At 35.7% G+C, this 11,132-nt stretch overlaps 1 pseudogene; it reads left to right on the top strand.

Annotated features, from left to right (window-relative positions):
- The first annotated feature begins 556 nt into the window (after positions 1–556).
- On the top strand, positions 557–1,676 carry LOC141544848 (glyceraldehyde-3-phosphate dehydrogenase pseudogene; annotated as a pseudogene).
- Positions 1,677–11,132: the final 9,456 nt, after the last annotated feature.

Here is an 11,132-nt window from a genome sequence, read left to right as displayed (position 1 = left end):
TGGCCAGATTACTAGTCAAATTATTGAAGTGCAAAATACAAAAGAATAAATGTACAATGTAGGTAATCACAAGTTTGGATTCCTGGAATTCTCTTTAGTCACCTAAACTCCACAACATTTGGCTGGCCTGGCCTCCCAGGGAAGCCATTAGTTTGGGATGCTGGTAGTCTTTCCCATCTTGTATACATACACAGCAGAAGCCCTGACTTCTACCAAAACATTTGCTTTCAATAACCAATTCTCTAAACTAGATGTTACTTCCTGATGACTTTGGGCTCCTCCACTTCTTAGATGAATCTGGGCAATTATAATTTAACTTGAACTTAATCTTCAGTGTTTAATGTTCTGCTACCTTATCAGTTGCTCACCTTTCCAGATGTTGCCAACTCCTACATATCTTATATCTACAAATTTATTTCTTAGCCAGATTGTTTTGTGATTATTAGTTTATATGAATTTTTATGTGATACTTCAAGGCTTCCTACCTTCACATAAAAAAAAAAAAAAATTCTGCTCTCAGCTCCTCTCCCAAGCTCTCTGCCAGGATCCACTGCTCTGCGAACATCCCTGAGACAAGATGGTGAAGGTCGGAGTCAATGGATTTGGCCGTATCGGACGCCTGGTGACCCGTGCTGCCTTCTGCTCAAGCGGAGTAGACATTGTGGCCATCAATGACCCCTTCATTGACCTTAATTATATGGTTTATATGTTCCAATATGATTCCACCCATGGCAAGTTCAATGGCACTGTCAAGGCTGAGAATGGAAAGCTGGGTGATCAATGGAAAGGCCATTACCATCTTCCAGGAGCGGGATCCCACCAACATTAAATGGGGAGGATGCTGGAGCTGATTACATAGTGGAGTCCACTGGAGTGTTTACCACCATGGAGAAGGCTGGGGCTCACTTGAAGGATGGAGCTAAGCGTGTCATCATTTCTGCACCTTCTGCTGATGCCCCCATGTTTGTGATGGGAGTGAGATTGTCAGCAATGCCTCCTGCACTACCAACTGCTTGGCTCCCTTGGCCAAAGTCATTCATGACAACTTTGGCATTGTGGAAGGACTCATGACCACAGTTCATGCCATCACTGCTACTCAGAAGACAGTTGACGGCCCCCGTCCAGCAAGCTGTGGCGTGTGATGGGCGTGGGTGCTGCTCAGAACATCATCCCTGCTTCCACTGGCGCTGCTAAGGCTGTAGGCAAGGTCATCCCTGAGCTGAACGGAAAGCTCACAGGTATGGCTTTCCGAGTTCCTACTCCCAACGTATCCGCTGTGGATCTGACCTGCCTCCTGAAGAAACCTGCCAAATATGATGACATCAAGAAAGTGGTGAAGCAAGCATCAGAAGGACCCTTGAAGGGCATCTTGGGCTACACAGAGGACCAGGTTGTATCCTGTGACTTCAATAGCAACACCTACTCTTCCACCTTTGATGCTGGGGCTGGCATTGCCCTCAATGACCATTTTGTCAAGCTCATTTCCTGGTACGACAATGAGTATGGTTATAGCAACCGTGTAGTGGACCTCATGGTCAACATGGCCTCCAAGGAGTAAAGTGGGAAGCCATGGATCTTCTTCCCCAGCCAAAAAAAAGTTGTTCCACCACTGGGGAGCCCACATCCCTAACCTATGTTCCTATATTGGGGATTTCATGTCCCATTCACATCATTGTCCTACAGACACGCCTGTAGTAAGGGGGAGAAGCCTAGAGTGTCCTATATTATATACCATCAATAAAGTCATCTTATTTCAGTGTGAAAAAAAAAAATTCTGTTACCTTGACATTTGTGATCTTTGTTCTACCAGATAAGTTTTGTTCTTATGTTTCTTTTTTTGATCATTTGGCTGTTATCAAACTGAATAATTAATTTAGAATGAATTGTAATTTAATTACACTGATTCAGCTTAACCACAGAAATTAATATTTCTCCAATTGTTAAGAAATGCCTTTATTTTTCTGAATAGCTTTTTGTAATGGTTTTCACATAGTTCTGCCTTTCCCCATACCACCCTATGTATGTGTTTTGTGGCAATTACACTCCCAAGTATTTTGTATTATTTGTAATTATTGAAAATGGAATTTTTCTATGTACCTTTCCCTGCTTACTTTGTTGATAGTATATATAAAAGTGTTGCCGACTTATGTGGGTTGATTTTATGCAAAAGTTATTCATTGCTCTGTTTAGTTTTAGCATGATTGTCTAGGATTCTGTAAATAATCTATTATATCATATACAAAGAGTAATGTTTTTGTTTCCTTGCTACCTTCCATTTTTCCTTGTCTTACTTCTATAACTAGCTTTCTAGTACAATATTGAATAATGACAGTGATTGCACAATCTTGCTTTACACCCCATCTTATGAAAAAGGCTTCTAATCTATCCTTATTGTAGATAATGCTTACTCTTGGTTTTAGACAGATAATACTTATCATTTTAAGAATTCCACTGGTATTTAAATAGGAAAGAATGATGTATTTTGTCAAAACTTTTTCTATATCTACTAAGAAAAATATATTTTGTTTCATTTTCATTACTCATCGGGTTAATTATGCAAAAATTTTCTTAATATTGAACCAACTCTGCATTCTTGATATAAATGTTATCTCATCTCTGTGTATTATTCATAATATAGTATTGTATTCTCCTTGCTAATATTTCATTAAAATTTTACATCATTATTCATTAAGGAAATTATACTTTTATTTTTGTTTCCATTTGTTTAGATTTCACAATTATATTTATGTCATAAAAATAATTTGGTACGATTTTGTTTTTTTATGTAATTTTATTTATTTTTATTTATTTTTATGTAATGCTAGAAATAATTGTTTTAAAATATTTTGTTGAATTTGCTTGTAAATTCATTGGGGCTTTTTTTTCTCCTTAGAAAGCATATTTATGGCTTTGTCGATTTCTTTTTTCTAAGAGAAGGTTACTTAAATATTCAATTTCCTTTTCTGTTAAGGTAAGAAATTTATATTTTTGTAAATATTCATCCATTTACTTTAGATGATAAATTTTATTGATATATCACTGATTAAAAAAGCTCCTAATAATTGCTTTAATTTCATCTTCATTGTTGGTGCATTCATCCTTTTCATTCTTGATATTTGTAATTTGGCTTTATTCTTTCTTTTAATTATGTTAACCAATGGTTCCTCTCTCTCTCTCTTTTTTTTAATTTAATTTAATTTTATAATTATAACTTCTTTTTTTTTTTTTTTACAGTACATATGCATGGGTAATTTTTTACAACATTATCCCTTGCACTTACTTCTATTCAGATTTTTTCCCTTCCTCCCCCAACCCCCTGCCCCAGATGGCAGGCAGTCTTATACATGTTAAATATATTACAATATATTCTAGATACAATATATGTGTGTAGAACCAAATTCCTTGTTGCACAGGAAGAATTGGATTCAGAAGGTAAAAATAACAGTTTATACTCATTTCCCAGTGTTCCTTTTCTGGTTGCAGCTGATTCTGTCCATCATTAATCAATTGGAATTGGATTAGCTCTTCTCTATGTTGAAGATATCCACTTCCATCAGCATACATCCTCATAAAGTATCATTGTTGAAGTGTATAATGATCTTCTGGTTCTGCTCGTTTCACTTAGCATCAGTTGATGTAAGTCTCTCCAAGCCTCTCTGTATTTCTCCTGTTGGTCATTTCTTACAGAACAATAATATTCCATAACATCCATATGCCATAATTTACCCAACCATTCTCCAATTGATGGACATCCATTCATCTTCTAGCTTCTAGCCACTATGAAAAGGGCTGCCACAAACATTTTGGCACATACAGGTCCCTTTCCCTTCTTTAGTATTTCCTTGGGATATAAGCCCAGTAGTACTATGGCTGGGTCAAAGGGTATGTACATTTTGATAACTTTTTGGGGATAATTCCAGATTGCTCTCCAGAATGGTTGGATTCTTTCACAACTCCACCAACAATGCATCAATGTCCCAGTTTTCCCACAGCCCCTCCAACATTCATCATTATTTGTTCCTGTCATCTTAGCCAATCTGACAGGTGTGTAATGATATCTCAGAGTTGTCTTAATTTGCATTTCTCTGATCAATAGTGATTTGGAACACTCTTTCATATGAGTGGAAATAGTTTTAATTTCTTCATCTGAAAATTGTCTGTTCATATCGTTTGACCATTTGTCAATTGGAGAATGGCTTGATTTCTTATAAATTAAAGTCAATTCTCTGTATATTTTGGAGATGAGGCCTTTATCAGAACCTTTAACTATAAAAATGTTTTCCCAATTTGTTACTTCCCTTCTAATCTTGTTTGCATTAGTTTTGTTTGTACAGAAACTTTTTAATTTGGTGTAATCAAAATTTTCTATTTTGTGATCAATAATGGTCTCTAGTTCTTCCCTGGAAACTAACTCCTTCCTCCTCCACAAGTCTGAGAGGTAAACCATCCCATGTTCCTCCAATTTATTTATGATTTCATTCTTTATGCCTAAATCTTGGACCCATTTTGATCTAATCTTAGTATGTGGTGTTAAATGTGGGTCCATGCCTAGTTTCTGCAATACTAATTTCCAGTTTTCCCAGCAGTTTTTGTCAAATAATGAATTCTTATCCCAAAATTTGGGATCTTTGAGTTTTTCAAACACTAGATTGCTATTTTTATTCACTCTCTTGCCCTGTGAACCTAACCTATGCCACTGATCAACTAGTCTATTTCTTAGCCAATACCAAATGGTTTTGGTGACTGTTGCTTTATAATATAGTTCTAGATCAGGTACAGCTAGACCACCTTCACTTAATTTTTTTTCATTACTTCCCTTGAAATTCTCGACCTTTTGTTGTTCCATATGAATTCTGTTGTTATTTTTTCTAGGTTATTTAAATAGTTTTTTGGAAGTCTAATTGGTATAGTACTAAATAAATAGATTAGTTTAGGGAGTATTATCATCTTTATTATATTCGCTCGGCCTATCCAAGAGCACTGAATGTCTTTCCAATTATTTAAATCTGACTTTATTTTTGTGGCAAGTATTTTGTAATTTTGCTCATATAATTCCTGACTCTCCTTTGGTAGATATATTCCCAAATATTTTATACTATCAACCGTTATTTTGAATGGAATTTCTCTTTGTATCTCTTGCTGTTGGATTGTCTTGGTAATGTATAAAAATGCTGTGGATTTATGTGGATTTATTTTGTAACCTGCAACTTTGCTAAAGTTCTGAATTATTTCTAATAGCTTTTTAGCAGAGTCTTTGGGGTTTTCTAACTATACCATCATGTCATCTGCAAAAAGTGATAATTTGATTTCCTCATTTCCTACTCTAATTCCTTGAATCTCTTTCTCGGCTCTTATTGGCGAGGCTAGAGTTTCTAGTACTATATTGAAAAGTAATGGTGATAGTGGGCAACTTTGTTTCACTCCTGATCTTATAGGGAAAGATTCTAGTCTATTGCCATTACATATGTTGTTTACTGAAGGTTTTAAATATATGCTCCTTATTATTTTAAGGAATAGTGCATTTATTCCTATACTCTCAAGCGTTTTTAGTAGGAATGGATGTTGGATTTTATCAAATGCTTTTTCTGCATCTATTGAGATGATCATATGTTTTTTATTAATTTGATTATTAATATGGTCAATTATACTAATAGTTTTCCTAATATTAAACCAGCCCTGCATTCCTGGTATAAATCCCACTTAGTCATAGTGTATTATCCTGGGGATGATTTTCTGAAGTCTATTTGCTAATATCTTATTTAAGATTTTAGCATCAATATTCATTAAGGAAATTGGTCTATAGTTTTCTTTCTCAGTTTCTGATCTACCTGGTTTAGGTATTTGTACCATGTCTGTGTCATAAAAGGAATTTGGTAGGACTCCTTCAATCCCTATTTTTTCAAATAGTTTACATAGCATTGGAGTTAGTTGTTCTTTAAATGTTTGGTAGAATTCACATGTATATCCATCTGGTCCTGGGGACTTTTTCTTAGGAAGTTGGTTAATAGCTTGGTCTATTTCTTTTTCTGAGATGCGACTATTTAGACTACTTAGTTCTTCCTCTATTAATCTGGGCAAGCTATATTTTTGAAGGTATTCTTCCATTTCATTTAAGTTATCAAATTTATCGGCATAAAGTTGAGCAAAGCAGCTCTTAACTATTGTTCTAATTTCCTCTTCATTAGTGGTGAGTTCTCCCTTTTCATTTTCAAGACTAACAATTTGCTTTTTCTGTTGCCTTTTTTTAATCAGGTTTACTAAGGGTTTGTCTATTTTTTTGATTTTTTCATAGAACCAACTCTTAGTTTTATTAATTAATTCAATAGTTTTTTTTTTTTTTTTTTACTTTCAATTTTATTAATCTCACCTTTTATTTTCTGAATTTCAAGTTTTGTGTTTGTCTGGGGGTTTTTAATTTTTTCCTTTTCTAGCAATTTTAGTTGTAAGCCCAATTTGTTGGCCCTCTCTTTTTCTGTTTTATGCAAGTAGGCCTGTAGAGATATAAAACTTCCCCTTATTACTGCTTTGGCTGTATCCCACACATTTTGGTATGATGTCTCATTATTGTCATTTTCTTGGGTGAAGTTATTAATTATGTCTATGATTTGCTGTTTTACCCAATCATTCTTTAGTATAAGATTATTTAGTTTCCAATTATTTTTTGGTCTATTTTCCCCTGGCTTTTTATTAATGTAATTTTGATTGCATTATGGTCTGAAAAGGATGCATTTACTATTTCTGCCTTACTGCATTTGATTTTGAGGTTTTTATGCCCTGGTATATGATTAATTTTTGTATAGGTTCCATGAACTGCTGAGAAGAAAGTATATTCCTTTCTGTCTGCATTTAGCTTTCGCCAAAGGTCTAACATATCAAACTTTTCTAGTATTCTATTTACCTCTTTGACTTCTTTCTTATTTATTGTGTGGTTTGATTTATCTAATTCTGAGAGTGCAAGGTTGAGATCTCCCAATATTATAGTTTTGCTATCTATTTCTTCTTGCAGCTCTCTTAATTTCTCTTTTAAGAATTTAGATGCTGCACCACTTGGTGCATATATTTTTAATATTGATATTGCTTCTTTATTGATGCTGCCCTTTAGCAGGATATAATGCCCTTCCTTATCTCTTTTAATCAGATCAATTTTTGTTTTTACTTGATCTGAGATGAGGATGGCTACTCCTGTTTTTTGGTTTTGCCTGAAGCATTATAGATTCTGCTCCACCCTTTTACTTTTAGTTTGAATGTCTCACCCTGTTTCAGGTGTGTTTCCTGTAAACAACATATAGTAGGATTCTGACTTTTAATCCAGGCTGCTAATTGCTTCCTCTTTATGAAGCAGTTTGCCCCATTCACATTTATGGTTAGAAGGACTAATTCTATATTGCTTGCCATCCTATTAACCCCTGCTTATGCTTTTCCCCTTTCCTTCCCTCTTACCCCCCCCTACCCAGTATTAAACTGGTGAACACCACTTGCTTTTCACAGCCCTCCCTTTTTAGGATCCCTCCCCCACCTTAAAGTTCCTCCCCTTATTTTACCCCTTTTCCTCGAAATTTCTGTATTCCCTTCCCCTTACCTTACTCCTTCCCTTTCACTTTTCAATGAAGTGGAAGAAGTTTCACCATAAATTGAATATGTCTATTGATACACACTATGTTCATCTCCCTCCTTTCTTTCTCTCAGATATAATAGGTTTCCTTTGCCTCTTCATGAGATGTAGTACCACCACTTTACACTTTTTTATGATATAATTCCCTTTCCACCTCTAGTTTAGGACAAATTGTACATATGTTCTTTACATATTTTTTTTTGGCAGAAGTATAGTTCTCAAGATTTCTTTTTACCTTTTTAGAAATCTCTTGAGTTCTGTATTTGAAGATCAAACCTTTTATGTAGGTCTGGTTTTTTCATCAAAAATAGATGGAATTCATTTATTTCGTTAAATGTCCATCTTCTTCCCTGGAAAACGATGCTCATTCTTGCTGGGTAAGTTATTTTTGCCTGCATACCAAGTTCCTTAGTCTTTCAGAATATCATGTTCCAGGCCCTTCATTCTTTTAATGTGGATGCTGCTAGATCCTGGGTTATCCTTATTGTGGATCCTCCATATCTGAATTGCTTTTTTTTTTCTAGCAGCTTCCAGTATTTTTTCCTTTGTCTGATGGTTCTTGAAATTGGCCACTATATTTCTTGGAGTTTTGATTTTAGGCTCCCTTTCAGTAGGTGATCTATGAATTTTTTCAATGTCTATTTTACCCTCTGTTTCCAGAACGTCTGGGCAGTTCTCTTTGATAATTTCCTCGAAAATGGTGTCCAAGCTCTTTTTTTCCTCACATTTTTCAGGGAGTCCGATTATTCTCAAATTGTCTCTCCTGGATCTGTTTTCCAGGTCTGTTATCTTTCTAGTAAGGTACTTGACATTCTTTTCAATTGTTTCATTTCTCTGGTTTTGCTTGACTACATCTTGTTTTCTCCTTGAGTCATTCATTTCTACTTGTTCCAGTCTAATTTTCAATGATGTATTTTCTTCACTCACTTTTTTTATATCTCTTTGTAATTGTCCAATTGAGTTTTTATCTTCTATGGAATTTTTTTCCATTTTATCCATTTTATTTTTTAGAGAGCTGTTTTCTTTTTCCAGCTCACTAATCCTGTTTTCCTTGGAGTTTTTTACCTTTTCCAGCTCACTAATCTTGTTTCTCAATGATTTGATTTCTTTATCCACTCTGTCTTTGAATGTATGGGATGACTTCTCCAGGCTCTCTTGCCAACCTTCCCTTTCCTTTTCCCTTTTCTCTTCCAGCTCTCTTGTGAGAGCCTTTTTGATTTCCTCTATGAGATTCTTTTTTATTGAGGAGCAGCTCATATCCCTCTTAGGGGATTCATCTGATGACAGTCTGTTTTTAGTCTCCTCAGTGTTTGAAATCTGCTCTCTCCCCATACAAAAGCTGTCAATGGTTAGAGCCCTTTTGAATTTTTTGTTCATTTTGTCAGAGTAGGAATCAAAGAAAGCAAATTGACAAGAGAAACAATTGGTCTGTTTTGAGGGAGATGGGGCTGGATGGTATTAATGGGCTTCCTCTACAGACTGGGGGTAGGGCAGCTGAGAGCCACTAACAGAACAGTAATGACTGTACTGAGTCTGAACTCTGAGGCTCTGAGAATACACTGAGTCAGTCCAGGTGGGGGTTGGGGGTGGCCGGGTTCTGAGAGATGCTGGCTTTCTTGGGTTTTAATCTTCACCTCCGGTGTTTACACCCTCTTTGCTGCTCCTGGCTTGCTGCCAAGACGGAGTATCCACACTGGGGAAAAAGTCTTTTCACAGAAATGGCAGAGATCGTACCCCTCCCCCTCCAGTCTGAGGTATGTGAGCTGCCTGTCTTACTCTGGCTTGCCTGCCCTCAGTCTGTGCCCAGTCTGATTGACCCTCCCCCAAGCAAACACAGACCTTTTCTGGCGACTTTCAAGGATGTCTTTTCTTGGTGATTATTTGTGGATTTCTTTCTGGGTCAAGCATTAAGTCTGAGGCTTGTCATGAAGTAAGTTCTGAGAGAAAAAGAGGAGCTCAAGCAGCTGTCTGCCTCCATGCTGCCATCTTGGCTGGAAGTCGGTTCCTCTCTCTCTTGAAAAAATCAAATCAGCATTCAGTTTTATTTATCAATTAATATTTTAAATGATAATTTTGTGAATCTCTCTTTTGGTTTTCAGTATTTATATTATTCGTGTTTACTTAGAAATTTAATTTGTTTTTTTGTGTTTTTTTTTGTTTTGTTTTGTTTTTTTTCCCCTAATTTTCTTAGTTGTATGTCCAATTTGTCAACATGCTTTTTTCTTTCTTTTTGATTTAAATATTTACATGTATAAATTTTCCCCTCTGAACTGCTATTGCTTTATTCCAAAAATCAATCAATCTATCTAACTTGCATGTGAGTCTTTGTGTCTCTGTGTGTGACACACATATTCATGTCATTATCTTTTGAAGTTTTCTAGAACTCTCTTATCAATACAGTAGACTTTTATGATGGAGTTCTATTGTTGTTGTTTTTTTTCCTATTTTCCTGATTATTTCTTAACATTGATGTTAGAGCTATTCTATGGATGATTGGTGGGTGGTAGTGTCACTATGTCAAGTTTTAGGCCTTTCTTTAAATCTTGTTTTCGCAGCTAATCTGGAATGTGTTTCAGGTAGTATAATATCAAGGGAGATGGAATCACTGCTTCCTGATTTGTATTCTAGTTCCTACACAGGAAGTGTTTCTGCTTTTTAGGCACACAACACTACTGCTCCTCTCTAAATACAACACCTACCTCTCAACTGACTCTAATTTATAAGAAATCAAGCCATTCTCCAATTGATAAATGGGCAAAGGATATGAACAGACAATTTTCAGATGATGAAATTGAAACTATTTCTACTTATATGAAAAAGTGTTCCAAATCACTCTTGATCAGAGAAATGCAAATTAAGACAACTCTGAGATACCACTACACACCTGTCAGATTGGCTAAGATGACAGGAAAAAATAATGATGAATGTTGGAGGGGATGTGGAAAAACTGGGGCACTGATGCCTTGTTGGTGGAATTGTGAAAGAATCCATCCATTCTGGAGAGCAATCTGGAATTATGCCCAAATAGTTATCAAACTGTTCATACCCTTTGATCCAGGAGTGCTATTACTTGGCTTATATCCCAAAGAAATACTAAAGAAGGAAAAGGGACCTGTATATGCCAAAATGTTTGTGGCAGCCCTTTTTGTAGTGGTTAGAAACTGGAATTGAATGGATGCCCATCAATTGGAGAATGATTGTAAATTATGGCATATGAATGTTATGGGATATTATTGTTCTATAAGAAATGATCAGCAGGATGAATACAGAGAGGCTTGGAGAGACTTACATCAACTGATGCTAAGTGAAAGGAGCAGAACTAGGAGATCATTATACACTTCAACAATGATACTGTATAAGGATATATTCTGATGGAAGTGGATATCTTCAACAAAGAGAAGATCTAACTCAGATCCAATTGATCAATGATGGACAGAATCAGCTACACCCACAGAAGGAACACTGGGAAATGAATGTAAACTGTTTGCATTTTTGTTTTCCTTCCCAAGTTATTTTTACC

Source organism: Sminthopsis crassicaudata, chromosome 5, assembly GCF_048593235.1.
Source record: "Sminthopsis crassicaudata isolate SCR6 chromosome 5, ASM4859323v1, whole genome shotgun sequence".
Lineage (NCBI taxonomy): Eukaryota > Metazoa > Chordata > Mammalia > Dasyuromorphia > Dasyuridae > Sminthopsis > Sminthopsis crassicaudata.
This window is presented reverse-complemented; position numbering and strand designations above follow the sequence as displayed.